Here is a 15213-nt window from a genome sequence, read left to right as displayed (position 1 = left end):
AATCTGCTCTAGAAAGCCTGTCTCTGCAAAGAAATGCAAAGAATGCTTAAAGAATGCAAGGTTTCCACCATAAGATGCTCTGAAAGTCAGAAGCAGGAAAAGTAGAGACAGAGAAAACAACCCTTGGTAAACACTTGCCTACCCGGACTGCTTCCTTTTTCAGTAAAGCTCTGGATTGTGGTTGCAACCTGAAAAGTAGTGAGCATTCCCCTCTATTTGTTCCCACCTTTGGCTTAACTGGTCCCGGAGGGGTAAAGGCTCAGAGATAAAAGTGCAGGCAAGTTCCCTCTGGAAATTCCACACAGAGCAGGAAAAGCTGGTAGATTCCGGAAGGATTTACATCAAGATACTAACTGGGGTTACTTCCAAGTTGTAGGATTTTATGGAGTTTTCCTTTGCTTTTTATATATATTTTTTCTGGATTGTTGGAAATTTTTCTTTATAATAAAGCTGAGCTATGTTATAATCAGGAGTGAAATAAAATATACATATGACTGTGGCTTTCTCCTCTTTCCAGAGACCTCAGTAAAACAAAAACGTGGGAATAAACTCAAACTCAAGATAATTGAAGGAGACAGTGGGGAAGAGACCCCAACACATTTTCAGAAGAAGTAAAGAGAATAAAAGCCCGTTGATGGATAATCAGATCCCAGAAGCCATATTCCAGAATGGTGGTGGGGAGAGCGGGGTGAAGATGCAGAGGTAATTCCAGTTGTCTGCAGATGCGCTGGCCGTGGGTGGCACCCCACGCTCTCCTCACCCACCCCTGAGTTTGGAGCCTTTGCAGCCAAATTCCAGTAAAAATCAGAGCTCCGTTTTCTACAGTTGTTGACATCTTTCTGAGAATTAGGGCTTCCAGACCCCTGGGTAACCACCCCCCAGCTTTTGACACTTGAGAGCCTCCCAGCCAGACTCCTCTTTCATCTCAACCAGAGTGAAGCCTGCCTGTCAATAAGCCCCAGAAAATGGTGGCCGGTGGACACGACCACGGGAGGGCAATGAATGGAGTCCATTTAACCCGAGGGCACAGCACACGCTTCCTGACATTGGGCCCGTAGTATAATCCTAGCTCAGCGCCAGCCTCGGTGTTTATGGAAAGAACTGATTTGATGTATTAACGATTTCAGGTTATATTGAAGTTTATTGGTTTCCCACCTTGACAATCAGACTAATAGAACACAGAAGACTTAAATATGGTTATAGGAAAGAATGTAATATGATCAACCTTGACAGTGTAAAAACAAATTCCAGCTGTCAGAAAATGAGAAGGGTATGAGAAGAAGGCTGGAGCGCTCATATCTTAATCTAATTTCGTTGGGAATCAAGAGGTACTTTCTATGTAAATCAGTGTAGCCAATATGGAAAATAGTATGGAGCTTCCTCAAAAAATCAGAAATTGAACTACCATACGTACGATCCAGCAATCCCACTTCTGGGTACATATCCCAAGAAAATGTAAGCAGGAGCTCACAGAGATATCTGCTCTCCCATGTTCATTGCAGCATTGTTTACAATAGACAAGGAAACAAGCTACGTATCCATCAGTGGATGAATGGATAAAGAAGATTTGGTGTATATATACCAGAAACAATTCTTGCGAGTGACGAGAACATTTCAGTACAATGTTTTCAGGTGGTTGGGTAGTTTGATATGCTATGATTTCCAATTTTCACCGCTGAACTTTCAAATCTCATTAAAACAGCTCTTTGTTGCTATTTGCTGAGTTAAATCAGCAGTGGTTTCAGCAAATAAGCAGACATAACAGGTTTCCTCTTGGCAGGTAGAATCAGGGACCTCCAAAATATACGATTGAGAAAGTGATTTCGGAGCTAAAGCATTGGGGGTGCCTTTACAAGGATTGTCTTCCGTCAATCCTAACTGCTCTTTACAAGTGAATGACTTTGAAACAAAAAGAAGGCCCTTCCTTCTCCCCCATGGTTGCAGTGTTTACGCTGGCAGGAGTCTGGGACAGGTGGACTGCTCAGGAGTTTGGAAATGTCTGTTAGTGTCTGATGCAACCTGGTGTCCTGAAGAACATTAATTAAAAAAAAAAAAAAAGTTCTGGACTAGAACATCTCTCTCTTAGTTTTAGAGTGACCTTCAATCCCTTAGCTGGCCCTTACCTAGGGCTTTAAAAGTTTTTCTTAGCATCTGGCCGGAAGAATCGTGAGGAAATTCTGCAGTGGCTCCACATTTATTGCGTGTCCCCTAGGGGCAAGGGACCGTGTTGGCACTGCTGAGTCAGACAGAGTCCCTCCCTCAAGTGGCTCTCAGTCTAATGACAGAAGTAGGACAGGGCTCTGAAAACTATAATTCAAGGTCCAAAGAAAGAAGGGCCGTGAGAAACACAGGCAGGGACAAGTCCTGCAGAAGGAGCTAAAGATCAACGTGCTCTTTCTGATGAGACGTGCGGATTTGCAACGCGCATGTGTCCAAGGACCCAGTGATGGAGGGAGGACGGGCAGCGCTGGGGTGAGCTGGGAAGACGGTGACTTGTATGAGGGCGCAGGGAGAGACTTACCTTAGGTTTGAGTCACTGTGGAAACAGGAACTGTAAGGACAAATCAGAGGCAGAGGTAAGGAGAGCCAGACCTTCCCCCTGCCGACCCCCTCAGTGCTGTGGCCCTCCTCCCTGACCTTGACCCCCTGCCTTTGGTCTTCGTGTGCATCGCGAGAGTTCTCAGGCTCTACTTCGTCATCGGGGTCCCACTCCTGCCGGTCTTCATCCTTGTCACCTCTCTGTCCCCCTCCCGAGAAGCCAGGTCTCTGCCTAGTAAGGACTCAATTACTAAATGACCCAAATGACTGAGTTGGTAATGATTGCACAGATTTGCCTCTTAGCAGCCTGTCTCTAAGAGTGCACCCTGTCACTCCACAGCAGGCCGGCAGAAAGATGTTTGTGGACTTGTAAGGGCAGAAGAGCCCTGAAAAGTCACCCACTCCAGCCTCCGACCATTTGTATCCAGACTTCTGAAATCGTCCCCCACAGACAGCCAGGCAGCCCCCAGCCCCTCCTGCCTGTGGGTGACTCAGAGACCCATCCCATGTGTGTCTTTATTTTGGGTCTCTACCTTGGTAGCGTTCAAGGGGATTAAGGTCTGAATTAAGGGCACAAAGCCCCTCTTCAGCCCTGGGGCAGCAGAGCAGGGGAGGGAGAGGAGGAGGGTCCCAGCATCGGGGAGATCTGGCCCAGGAACAGCGAAGAGAACAAGCCAGTACTCAGGCGGGCCAGCTGTTTACACCGAGGACGCGGGCCTCACAGCAGCTGCACGGGTCTGTGGCTGCTGACGGGCTGGGGGGACAATGTGGGCATTCATCCCTCCAGCTGCTCCGCTCAGCATGCGCTTGGGACGCAGAGGGGAGCGAATGAATGAGAGGGGAAAGCAGAAGGGGAAGGCAGGCGTCCGACGGCAGGGCCTCTGTCAGCTCTGAGCTGAGCCATCGGCTGCAGGGGAGTGTGCACTTCTGCTGCCTAACCTGCCAAAATCTATAACGAGGCTAGTTAAACATTCCCAGCATTTCCAAAGAGTCTTCATGATATTTTCCCCCAATGAGCTGCCTGCTAAGAAAGGGTGGACAGACCCGGTACCCTCAAACCAATTTGGATGCAATTCAACCCTCCCCCGCCCCCCACCGTGAAGATGAGCTGGGTCAGTGATTCTCTCTGTGATCTCCTGATAAGAGTCCTGGATGGAAAATGAGGAGAACTGGCCTCACCACCGTGACCGTGACCTTGGAGTAGTTGTGTAACTGTTCCAGGCTTCTGTTCCAGGCTGCCATTAAAATGGACATGCTAACAGCTGCCCTACCTACTTCACAGGGTCGCCATAAGGATGAAATGAAAGAACAGCCATAAATCACGTTATACACGACAGACCAATAAGGCCTCGAGACCGGGGGTGGGCAAGCTTTTCTGCAAAGGACCAGGTAGTAAATTATTTCTGGCTTTGTGTATCACATAAGGTTGCATATTCTTCTTTGTGTGTGTGCGCGCGCGCGTGTGTTTAACAACCCTTTAAAAGTGTAAAAATTATTCTCAGCTCCTGGCCTGCACAAAAAAAGCCCTAGCCAACCTCTGCTGGAGAAAAACCGCAGGAGAGGGCTGGAAGTAGGGTCAGCCCTCCAGCGGTTGTGATAATCTAAATCTAAATAAGTGTTAATAAATAAATAGTATATGGATAGTCTGTGAATATAAATAAATATACATGCCCATGGTATTTTCTAACTTGGGTCCCTATTAGTGAAACAACTTGAACCCCAGCCCATGGGCCGTCTCGTTCAAGAGCTCCTAGGCTGTCTTGCCATTTACTGAGCTCTTTACTGTCTAGACTACAGTGTCCATGCTGACTTTCTTTTTTTTAATTAATTTATTTAATTTATTTATTTTTGGCTGCGTTGGGTCTTTGTTGCTGCGTGCGGACTTTCTCTAGTTGCGGCGAGCGGGGGCTACTCTTCGTTGCAGTGTGTGGGCTTCTCATTGCAGTGGCTTCTCGTTGCAGAGTATGGGCTCTAGGTACGCGGGCTTCAGTTGTGGCAGTTGTGGCTCGTGGGCTCTAGAGCACAGACTCAGTAGTTGTGGTGCATGGGCTTAGTTGCTCCCCAGCATGTGGGATCTTCCTGGACCAGGGCTCGAACCCATGTCCCCTGCATTGGCAGGCGGATTCTTAACCACTGTGCCACCAGGGAAGCCCCATGCTGACTTTCTTAATCATCTTAAATTGGAGGCCAGCCTTCAGCCTCAACTTGGCTTCAGAGCTTCACTGGGTCCCCATATTGATGAGACTTGGGGCAGACCACCCTGCCTTCTTAGCCAGTGCCGCCCGGGCATAGCTCCTGTAGGAAGAGTGGGTTAAGACCTTTATTTGGGGACCACTACTGCCCATGTAAGAAGCAACTCGTGTTACCTGTGACTGCACACAAACAGAACTTTGTTGCAGTGATTTTTTTAAGCTGTGTCATCATTTCTCCCATAATGCCCTAATGAGGTAAGCTGGCTTTGTCACTGTCACTACAAAGAGGGGAATATTGAAACGCAGTACTCAAGACATTAGCATCAACCTTCATGATTGTGTGGGGCAGTGGTTTCTGGTTCTTTCTGTCTCTGATGAAGAGTCATGTCCCTGCTTCCCCTGGTATGTCTCTTTTTTCTTTCCTTGTCCGTCACTCCTTGTTTGAAGATATTAGAAGAGCCTCAGAATGAAGCCCGGATGAAAATAGCAGAGAGCAAAGGGTGTTTGTTTCATTCTCTTCCCTTCCAAAGGATTTCCAAAGAGAAGTGGCAGATCATTAGCATGATCTAGACTAGAATAATGAAAGCAGCCAGATTCCGATATAAGCACACAGGAGGCAGTGCTGACCTAATAAATCTTGCTTTTGTTGGTACCGTGTGGAAATATGATGAAATAAACACAACACTTTAGAACCAGGTTCTTAGATAGCAACTACCTCGTACCTTCTTTTGACAGGAAGGACTGTGTCAGCCAGAAAGGGTGGGAGCTTTCCAGGAAGATGGCTGGTGTTCAGAGCTGAGACCAGCACAGTAGTCTCTTGACTCTGGGCCAGCCCATTGTCCGCTACATCCTGCTGTTTCCCAGGGTGTCAGCTGCCCCAGTGGCCGCATCCCTGCAGGGCTACGCTTCATGTTTGTCATCGCATTGTTGTGATCTTGAGAAGTCTTTTCCTAGTTTAGATAAAGAGCCCTATCATTTCTAATTGGATGCAATGTTTTCCCTCTGAATGATTATTTCATTCTGTTAGTGCATAGGGCTAAAAGCTCAACACTACTGTTGCAGCACTGCATAGAGTAAAGCTCTATTCTGCAGAGGAAAGTTCTAGTCTTTGAACACAGACCACCTCAAACATGGACCAAGGATCTTATAACTGCCTGGCCCTGGTCACAAGACGGAAATTGTGGAGAGTTCAGGGTAAGTCTAACATCCTCCTGGGAAAAACAACCCAAAGGACCCATTGTAGAGAAGGTGGCCATGTGTGTCATTTTCACAAATGAAGGAAAATACTTTAGACATAAAAGCCTAGCCAAGGACAGTGCCTGGCAACCATTCGGCATACAATGCGGGTTGATTAAATGAATGAAAACTCTATTCTAAGGAGATTTTTATGGTAAAGCTTCTTAGGAGAGGAATTGGGCATACTAATGACCCTAACAGATGAAAGGCTTATTTGGGAACACTGTATAAACATCAGTTTCTTAGTAAGAGTGTAATAAAGAGAGAAGTGTAGTGTAGATGGTAGTGTCTGCCACCCAGAAAACTGGGGAGACAAAGAAATAAAAAATTCTTACTCTCCAATTTCAGTTTCGTTTACGCTATGTGCATCTGTTATTGTGTTATATTCCAAGACTTTGGTTTTTACTAAAGTTTGGGTTGATCAACTCCTGAGAGTGTACGAGAGACATGTCCGAATCTCGTAACGAAGCCTTCCTAATAACCATTAATCCCGGACAAGGAGTGTGAGTCCTTGTTAGCTTCCATCCTAACACTGGACATTCTTGAACTTGCCTTTAGACTTTGGGGAGGGGCGCATCCTGCTGTCTGGCGGCTGTGGCCCTTGCTGTAGGACCTCCCAAGTAGCCCAGGCCACCAGCTTCATAGGCACCCTGAGAAGGGACAGACATCTTTGGTGGCACATTCAGGGGAGGGAAGGTGTGCCAGCCCTGCCCTGAGGAACTGCTGATTTTATTTCTACTTCATATTCTGCCATTCCTCTGGGGAAGACAGGTAAAAACACATTTAGAGGAGAATGTAGTTTGTCAAAACATCCCATGACTCCCACTAACTTCAGGATAAAATCCAAACTTAATTGGTATGGCAGACAAGGTCCTCCATGATTTGACCTCAGCCTTCCTTTCTAATCCTCATCCTCTGTCACTCCCCATGTAATCCACCAACTTCTGTGAACTACTTGTCCCTTCTCAAATGTACCATATTCTTTTATTACCTTTGTGCCTTTTGCCTATGCTCTGCTCTGTGCCTAGAAGGCCCTTTTTCTTTTTTGTGATTTGGTGAACTCCTATTCATCCTTCAAGACCCAGCTCACATAGTCCTCAAGAAGCCTTTCCTGACTCTCACAGGCAAAGTTATTTCTTTTCTCTATTCTCCCTTAAGGTTTTGTGCAAACATCTCTGACGATACATAAGTCTCTCCAAGAGTTAGTTATTTATGGGTTTATCTCCTCCACTCACCTGTAAGCTCCTGATCTATTGGGGCTCTAACTACTTATTATCCCCTGAGCCTAGCCCCATGCCTGGCCATATTAGTCACTAAGAAATGTTGAGTGAATGAATGAATGACCTGGAACTAGGTCTTAGAAGGCTTTGGTGACCCAACAAAATGATTCAATCTCAGCCATTGTCAGTGGTGTCCAAAATGGTCCATTGGAGTACAGGGAGAAAATATTAGAACTGCTGTTTATATTTACGTTTGTCAAAGATTAACAATGAAAGTAAGCTTTCCTAATATTTTATATGAATCCATAGTAGCACATTGATATATACGTTGAGAATCAGGGTATGCATTTAAAACACTGTAGGCCACTGTTACATATAATGGGAAGAGTGAAAAATTCTGAACAGGGAAAAACCATGAAAAAAGCAAGTGTGTAGGAGAATTGATCTTGTAGACTGGAGCGAGGGAGGACGTGAATCGGTGTGGAAAACACTACAGTGGTCCACTCACAAGAGATCATAGGAATGGAGTGGGGGGAGGAAGATCTACTAAAAAATTACTTTCATTACCATTATCTTCATTATTATGAGCAGGACAAAGTTTCCTATTGGACAACGATAAGCAGAATGTGTCAGAGACCCTAAAATGCAGTCCGAACCTGGGGGAGCCGACAGAACTCCAAGGTAAAGGCAGAATACTTGGCCCAGGCTTGGATTCTTCTAAGTGACACTTAAAAATTTTTTTCTCCACTTGTTGGAAGGGGCAGCAAATAGGGATCACCCATCCGGCCTGCTCAGTCCCCAGGTGTGGCTTCTTAGTAAAGACTATTTATAGCCCCAGGTTTCAGCAACATTGTGAAATTGCTGTGTGGGAGGGGAGGATGGTGGTTCTGGGCCCTGGCTGGGTGAGTGACCATCTCCTGGCTGCTTCCTGTTGGCTTAGGAAAGAACAGAAGAAGGTGGATTTGTTTGTCAGTTGAGCAAGCAGCCGTTGCCCGGCCTATGCCTGACTCTGTCCCTTTAAATATTAACCATCTCTTAAAACATTTGTGTTTTGTGCCCAAGGCCAAGGGGGCCCCCAAGAGAAAGGAGAGGAGGAAAGGACAGGAGAAAAGAGAACAGGGTTTGCTACATCAACAATTTATTCGTTCCACGAACAGTAGTGGAGCGTCCACGGTGACCCAGGCACCACCCCGGGTTGGAGAGCCGAGTAGAACCTGATGTCCATCCTAGAGACTCACAGTCTAGCAGAGGAGACAGATGAGTTAACACAAGACAACCGGGAAAGGCTAAGCCCTGGACTGCTCTGTACCTTCTCAGCATCTCCATTTACCGAAGAAGGTTCCATGGGAGAGATGGAGGAAAAGATTGGAGATCTGAAAGTTTCCAGGGTCTGGGTCCCCAGGGCAGTGATTTTCAAACTTTAGGGAGCAAAAAGTGAGCTGGAAGCACTGTTGAAATGCAGCTCCCAGCTCGGCAGGACTGTGTCAGTGGGTCTGGAGCGGGGCCCAGGGCTCTGCATTGGTCCAGCTCTCCAAGTGGATTCAGATTGAGTGGCCCGTGACCACAGCGGCACGCTGCCCTTCCAAGCAAAAGTCTGGGCCTGGAGCTGCAGGCCCTGGGGCGAGTCCACCAGAGGCTGATGGAAGAAACTGAGAGAAAGGAAAGGGAGCATTAGAGACGGTTAAGGGCAGAAAATGGAAAAAGAAAAACTCTAGTTTTCGAGAAAGAAAAGGGGTGTCTCTCTAAGGAGAAGTGAGCGAATGTTACCAGGGGCCCTGGGACTGCTCAGTTGACTAGCGTCCATGTGTTAGCCATGATTTTAAGAAAGCACAAAGCAATGCCTTGGGCATCAGTAGCACCTGTGGGACCCTGCTTTTCCTTTGTCACATCTCTCGTCTTTCTTCCGGATCTGTCCACGGCCACACTGGGCTCACCTGCAGGCACTGGGGCTGAATAAAGCCGTGGGCTGTGGAAAGGGGGACCGTTCTGGAGGAGGTGCACTGACCTGACGCGGTCTTCAGTGACTTGCCTGGTTTGTGGCAGCTCTGTGTCGCCGCACCCTCACCCTCCACAGCCCCCAGGCTAGTCTACCCTGGAGCGGTGTCCAGCTCGCTACCTGGGGAGGCCACAGTGGGCCAAGCTGCAAGGAGACGGCTCTGACGGCCACCAGCAGTTGCCACCAGTGGGCTGCAGGTCTTAGAACTCGTGCTGATTGCAACAAGAGTGTTCTCTTTCTGAAACTGGCTTTAGGCCCAAAGCTGAGTCCCTGGGGTACGGTTGGTGTGACCCCAGCACCATGTGGTTCTTCCTCGGCTCCAGGTATGATGCTTCTGTTTTTCGTGGCACAGTCCCTAAAGCAAACTTTCCCCACTTCTCTCCACGTGGACGTCTCTTCCTTCATTCCTTAAACTCCTGCTCTAGGGTTACCTTCCTTGTGACTCTTCCTTAACTATCCCCTTTCCCAGTGGGAGGCCCTATCATTATGGACTCCTTGTTCCCGTGCGCCCTACCCGTCCGACTACAAGCTCCGGGGATCTTTCCCCTGGGAGTCACTAGAGCCTAATGGTTAGGAACTCTGGCTGACCTGAGTCAGAAACTCAGCACCGCCACCTGCCAGCTCTGGGACCTCAGGCAAGTTACTTCCCTGTCCTAAGTTTCAGTTTCCTCACCTGTAAAATGGGCAAACAATCATACTTACGATTAAGGTTAAATGAGCTAGTTCTTAGCCCAGTGCCTGCAACGTGGTAGCCCTCCATAAATGTTTGCTCTTGTCATTATTCGTATGTACATCCTTACTTTTACCCTAATCCCCATGGACTTAGTACAGATCAGATGCCAGTGATGTTTACTGAATTCACAGTTAAGACATGTAAACTTCTCACTGCATCTGTTCATTAATACATTTTAAGAAGGAGTGGGTAACTCAGATATTTTATGGTGTTTCCTCTATTCGAGGATTTCTTTAGAGTGGAATTAATCCGAATGAGTTCAGGCAGCCTCTTCTTAATCACTCTTCTTTTCGTGTCCATTGATTCAGCGTGTTTTCCTCACTTCAGTCCCCATCCTCAAATTTGCTGTCCTGCTTCTGGAGGAATAAATCAGGACATGGTGGTCATTTAAAAGCACTTTAAACTGCATCTAAGTTCTCTAGGGGAAATGAGCTATAGAATTCTACTAAGTCTGTTAGAAAGTTTGAATTCCACTTCTCCCACTGTCCCTTTCCATCTTGTGAAATGAAATGGGAAGAACTAAGCAAACTCCAAAGTCCCTTTTAGTTGCAATGGTCTGTGACTTTTAGGCTCAGAAAGGTAAAGCGACTTCTATAAACAAACATAATTTAACGACAGTTCTGACTCCCTCATATGGGTAATCTCAGAAAGAAAATAGGTGCAACCCCTACTACTTGCCCTGTTTGCTGGGCACCTTTCCTACTTACCTGGGGTCACTAGAGGCTGTTGGCACTGCTGAGCTAAATGTCCGGATGTTTGGTTTAAGTCCCTCTGAGTTCAGGGATTCTGAGGAAAGATAACAAGGGTGGACTGAGCTTAGACTGAACTAAGCTCTTCTTAGAGATCTTAATCAAGTAATCGAAGGTTAACTATGAAAAGGAAACATCATAAAAGTAAGGGAAAAACTGGTAAATAATTTATGAGTTTCCCTCCCCCTCCAGGAGAAGCTGAGCACAAGCGTAATCTATGCCAGGGAGGCTGAAGATGGGGAGTTTGCCCAGCCTGACCCCCAGCCGGGAGGTCTCTGAGTCCAGGAGCCCCTCACAGTGCAGGAGGATCCCCCTTCACCCTAGCAGGGGGCCAGGGGACAGTCCTTTGCCCTGTCTCTTCCTCCCTTTCTTATCCAGTGTGGCTCACCTTGAATGCAGTCCTGGGCCACTGTTTCTCATCCTCGTATAATCCATTCTCTTTTTGAAAAGCATCTTCTAAAAATCTCATATATACCTCTTTCCCCAGAGATTGCGATCAGCGCCCACTGGGCCCAGGCCCGTCCCTTCCCTCACTTAGTGAGGCCAGTGCCAGCTCTGGCGCCTCCCTCTTGCCTCTCTCCATTGACTGCTGCTGATTGGTGATTGGTACGCTTTTTTGTCTCAACACAAACCCAGAGATTCTTCTGTCAAAGACAGTGCCTAACTGAGTCATCCGTTCAATGAAAGTCTCTTCAGCACCGTCTGTGTGCCATTAGGCACTGCACGAGGTCCAGGGCATGCCATGATGGATGAAACGTAGGCGCTGTTTTCCAGAAGCTCCAGAGGGCACACAGACAATTCCAGAAGGATCGGTGTTATCTAGAACTATCTAGAACTAAGTACAGAGGACTGGGGGACCCAGGGGAAGGAGTGACTGGCTCTGCCTTGGGGCTGGCAAGGTTTTGCAGGCAGAGAAAGGAAAGGACAGCCAGGAACAGGACACAGCGTGTGTGTGTTGAGATGCAGGGTTTGGATGAAGCAAGGCCTATTCAGGAAGTGGCTGGTGGTTGCGGGGGAGCGGGAACACCGTGCATGGGGTGGGAAAGTGATTGGAGGTGAAGTTGGAAAGCTGGGTTGCTGTCAAATGTGAAGAGAAGCTAAGGTACTTGGACTTGATCCTGTTGGCAACAGCATCATCATCAGATAACTCAGCAAGGAACTGAAAAATAATATGAGTCTTAGGTTTTCCAATATAAAGTTACCTGTTCAGCCAGCATCCTTGTCAAGTAATTAGAGGTTAAACTTGAGAAGGGATCAGTGGGGGAGGAACCTCTGAGGCAGCCGTGAGTGTAGTCTTGACCGGTGGAAGCTTCTGTAGAAAGTGGGGATATAATTACTCTAAATCTTCAGCTTTCTGATTTAACTCCTCCATAAACCAAACTTGTTTTGCTGCACTCCTAGAAGGGAATCAGCTCAGCTTCCCACATGCTGTCACTGTATTACAGTGAAAGATGATAAGTAATCAGATTTCTGTCAAAGTGCTTTGTAACACGGGATGTTCTACAAATACATTGATAATTAGTACCGCGGTTTCCCCGGGGGATGCTCAGAAGTTCCAACCAGGATACATCCCTACTCAGATAACCTCCTTGGAGAAAGTTGTGCCCTTCACATTTAACAGGCAACTTTAAAGCGGAAACACATGACAGTGAGAGGGGACGGGCACAGATGGGCCAGATCAAATTTGGTGGCCGTGAATATTATTGTTCTTGTTATTCAGAATCATAAGCATAAGGCGGCGAAGATAAAGCGTGTTTTGTAGATCTCTAGCTTTTCGGCATGTTTTGGGGGTTGATTAAACTGGGTTTTTTAATAGCAGAACTTCTCAGAGCCTTGAATATGCTCACGAGCATGTGAATTCAAAGGGGGTTTTAGACACAGGGTGTCTCAAGTTCATTTGACCACCAAACCCTCTCCTATTTCCTGGTCCACACTGCCTGGAGGCCCTCCAAGACCCTCAAGAAATATTAGAGTCCACTCTCTGGCCACACTATATTTTAAGAGGAAGATGCCCATTTGCAGGGGAAGCTGGAGGTGACCTGTGGGGCAGGATTCGTGGCAGAAGCCGCAGCAGAGGCCCAGCCACCTAAGGCCGTGAGTGTTCCTCTCTGCTGTAGCCTTGGGGGCTGACCTGAGGGGCTTCTCCTCCTGTTCTTGGCCGAGAACTGCCCTGCTTTCCATCGGCCTCACCCCACGTTACCTTCTCCTTGTTACCAGCGCTGGCTGGTAGCCTCATCCCTAACTCCTGACTATTCCTGTTCCTTGATATTTTTAGCCCTGGCCCAGAGCTTGTTACAAGAACTCAGCAAGCAGGGCCCAAGGCTACGTCATGAATATTCTCTCATTGCTGTAACATTGGCTTATGAAATGTGACTATCTTTCCTCACGTTTTTAAGTTACTATTTGGTTCTTTTTGGGGGGGCAGGGGGTCTTTTAGGACTCCTTTTGTTCTATATTCCACCTCGCATAGTTAGTAATTGTTTTGGTTTTGCACGTGTTCTCTAGAGTTTGCTCTGTTTTCCGATCTTTGTGTATTGTCTCGTTTTCATCTCTGATGCTTTGGTTTTCTTTACTTGGGGGCAAGAAGAGACCACAATTTGGTTTTGCTTTCATGGTTAGTATTAATAACGTGATTTTTTTAAGCATGATGTTGTCAGAATTGCATGCACAAAGTGACCTTCTCTGGGGGTCATGGTGAGGACAGCTGCATTGAGCAGGAGAAGTCGTCGTCCCCGTTTTATTAGGAACAACTATACTCTCCGGATTTGGCCCTTCGGGGTTGTCCTCCGTGGGTCTCTGCCCCTCTAAAGATGCTCCTGGGTTCTCTTTTTTTAATTATTATTATTATTTTTTGTGGTACGCGGGCCTCTCACTGCTGTGGCCTCTCCCGTTGCGGAGCACAGGCTCCGGACGCGCAGGCTCAGCGGCCATAGCTCACAGGCCCAGGCGCTCCGCGGCATGTGGGATCTTCCCGGACCGGGGCACGAACCCGTGTCCCCTGCATCAGCAGGCGGACTCTCAACCACTGTGCCACCAGGGAAGCCCTGGGTTCTCTTTTCGACGCAAAGCTGATTTCTGAAACCTCATGATCCATTTCAAAAATTAAACCAGCCCCTCCATTTGAATAAGAAACTGTCCACCAGCTTCAGGCTTTACCTTAATCAGTATTAGTTTTATTCAAGTTGAAAATGTCCTCCTGGGGAGTTTCCTGGTTGCCTAGTGGTTAGGATTCCACGCTTTCACTGTGGAGGCCAGGGTTCGATACCTGGTCGGGGAACCATCCTACATGCCTCATGGTGTGGCCAAAATACAAAATAATAATAATAATAAAATTTTAAAAATTGAAAAATAAAACAAAAAAATGTCCTCCCGGTGCCCTCTCCTTCCACTAAAATTCTTGATTCCTTTTAGAGCCTTATTTTACTCAAAATAATACAATTTCTTCCATTCTCTTATGCTCTAGGCCTACATTTCCATCTGTTTATGGAAGAAACCTCTCTCTGGAGGGCCTATGAGCTTGTCAAATTCAGCCTGTCCCGAGACAAAGAGCACTACCCTCCTCACCCTGCCCCGGCCTTGCTGTTCTTACGCATCTGACAGCCTCTGTGCAGACGAACAAGCTTAGATTTCCCAGGCCTCATGGCATCTTCCTTCTTCCCCATTCCGTCCATCTAATCTGATCTAATTCATATTTTTTTCAGTTCTGAATCAGTAATTCCTCCTGCGTGCATCTCCTTCTCTTCCTCCTTTCTGTCGTTGCCAGCTCTTTTCCGAACAGCTCAGTAACCTCCTTGGTGACCTTTTATGAGAACTGCCCCTCCTCTGAGTCCATCCTCTACTCTGCAGCAAGAAAGGCTTAATCAGCAATGAATACTCCCTGCCCTGCCCCACCTAGACCCCCACACCAGGACCCGCATCAGGTCCTCAGCAGTAGATTGAGGGGCAGCCGAGGCAGCTCACGCCGTCAGGAGAAGGTTGTCGTCACTGTGTGACTGAACCAAGCTACTCTAACTGCTCCTTCACCTGCTCAGCCCAAACTACAGGGGCCTTCAACAAAGGACACGTGTTCTTGTGGATCTGGGAATCCCTCCAGGCTCCCTCTCTGGGCCGCTTTCCCCACTTTATGTTCTATGCTTCATACCAGGATCTTCCTGCTAGCCTATCCTCCAACTAGTTGTGGCCCAGTAGGACTCTCTGATGAGTTTTGGAGGCTGATTTTTGCCTCACCCCAAATATCATGGTCTACTAGCCACAGGCAAGCCCTGGGCTTCCCAGTGGCTGGGATGCTGCAAACCAGCTGAGGTCCAGCACCGTGGCCTTCCAGGGGACTCCCAGTGACAATGCCTGACACTGTTAGGTTTGAGCGATGAAGTTCACTGGCAACCTTTTGGAATCCATAACAAAGATTTCTAGTTTGTTCATTCATTGACTAATTTAACAAATGTTTGTATAGAGAGCCTACCAAGTGCCAGATACATTACATAGTGTTGAGGATACAGCACTGAGGGTGCCAGACTAGGTCCCTGGTCATGGAGTCTCTATTCTGGTG

The 15213-nt window shown here is 47.4% G+C and overlaps 2 long non-coding RNA genes across 5 annotated transcripts in view; one reads left to right on the top strand and one right to left on the bottom strand.

The window, feature by feature from the left end:
* The first annotated feature begins 2282 nt into the window (after positions 1 to 2282).
* Positions 2283 to 15213, top strand: part of LOC132417494 (uncharacterized) — a 33660-nt gene continuing 20729 nt past the window's right edge. The window contains exons 1-2 of the long non-coding RNA XR_009517860.1: positions 2283 to 2576; positions 3821 to 3927. This is a non-coding gene — a long non-coding RNA (uncharacterized lncRNA). The remainder of the gene's footprint in view (positions 2577 to 3820; positions 3928 to 15213) is intronic.
* Positions 7213 to 11241, bottom strand: LOC132417524 (uncharacterized). 4 transcript variants are annotated; one of them, XR_009517864.1, is made up of 4 exons: positions 11053 to 11241; positions 10623 to 10701; positions 9303 to 10271; positions 7213 to 8835 (listed from the first exon to the last, which is right to left on the bottom strand). It is a non-coding gene; the product is annotated as an uncharacterized lncRNA (long non-coding RNA). The 4 variants fall into 4 exon arrangements; XR_009517866.1 differs by having other exon boundaries at positions 7214 to 8835; positions 9771 to 10271; positions 11053 to 11238; XR_009517865.1 differs by having other exon boundaries at positions 7214 to 8835; positions 9885 to 10271; positions 11053 to 11236.

The sequence above is a fragment of the Delphinus delphis genome, chromosome 21 (genome assembly GCF_949987515.2).
Source record: "Delphinus delphis chromosome 21, mDelDel1.2, whole genome shotgun sequence".
Classification (NCBI taxonomy): Eukaryota; Metazoa; Chordata; class Mammalia; order Artiodactyla; family Delphinidae; genus Delphinus; species Delphinus delphis.
This window is presented reverse-complemented; position numbering and strand designations above follow the sequence as displayed.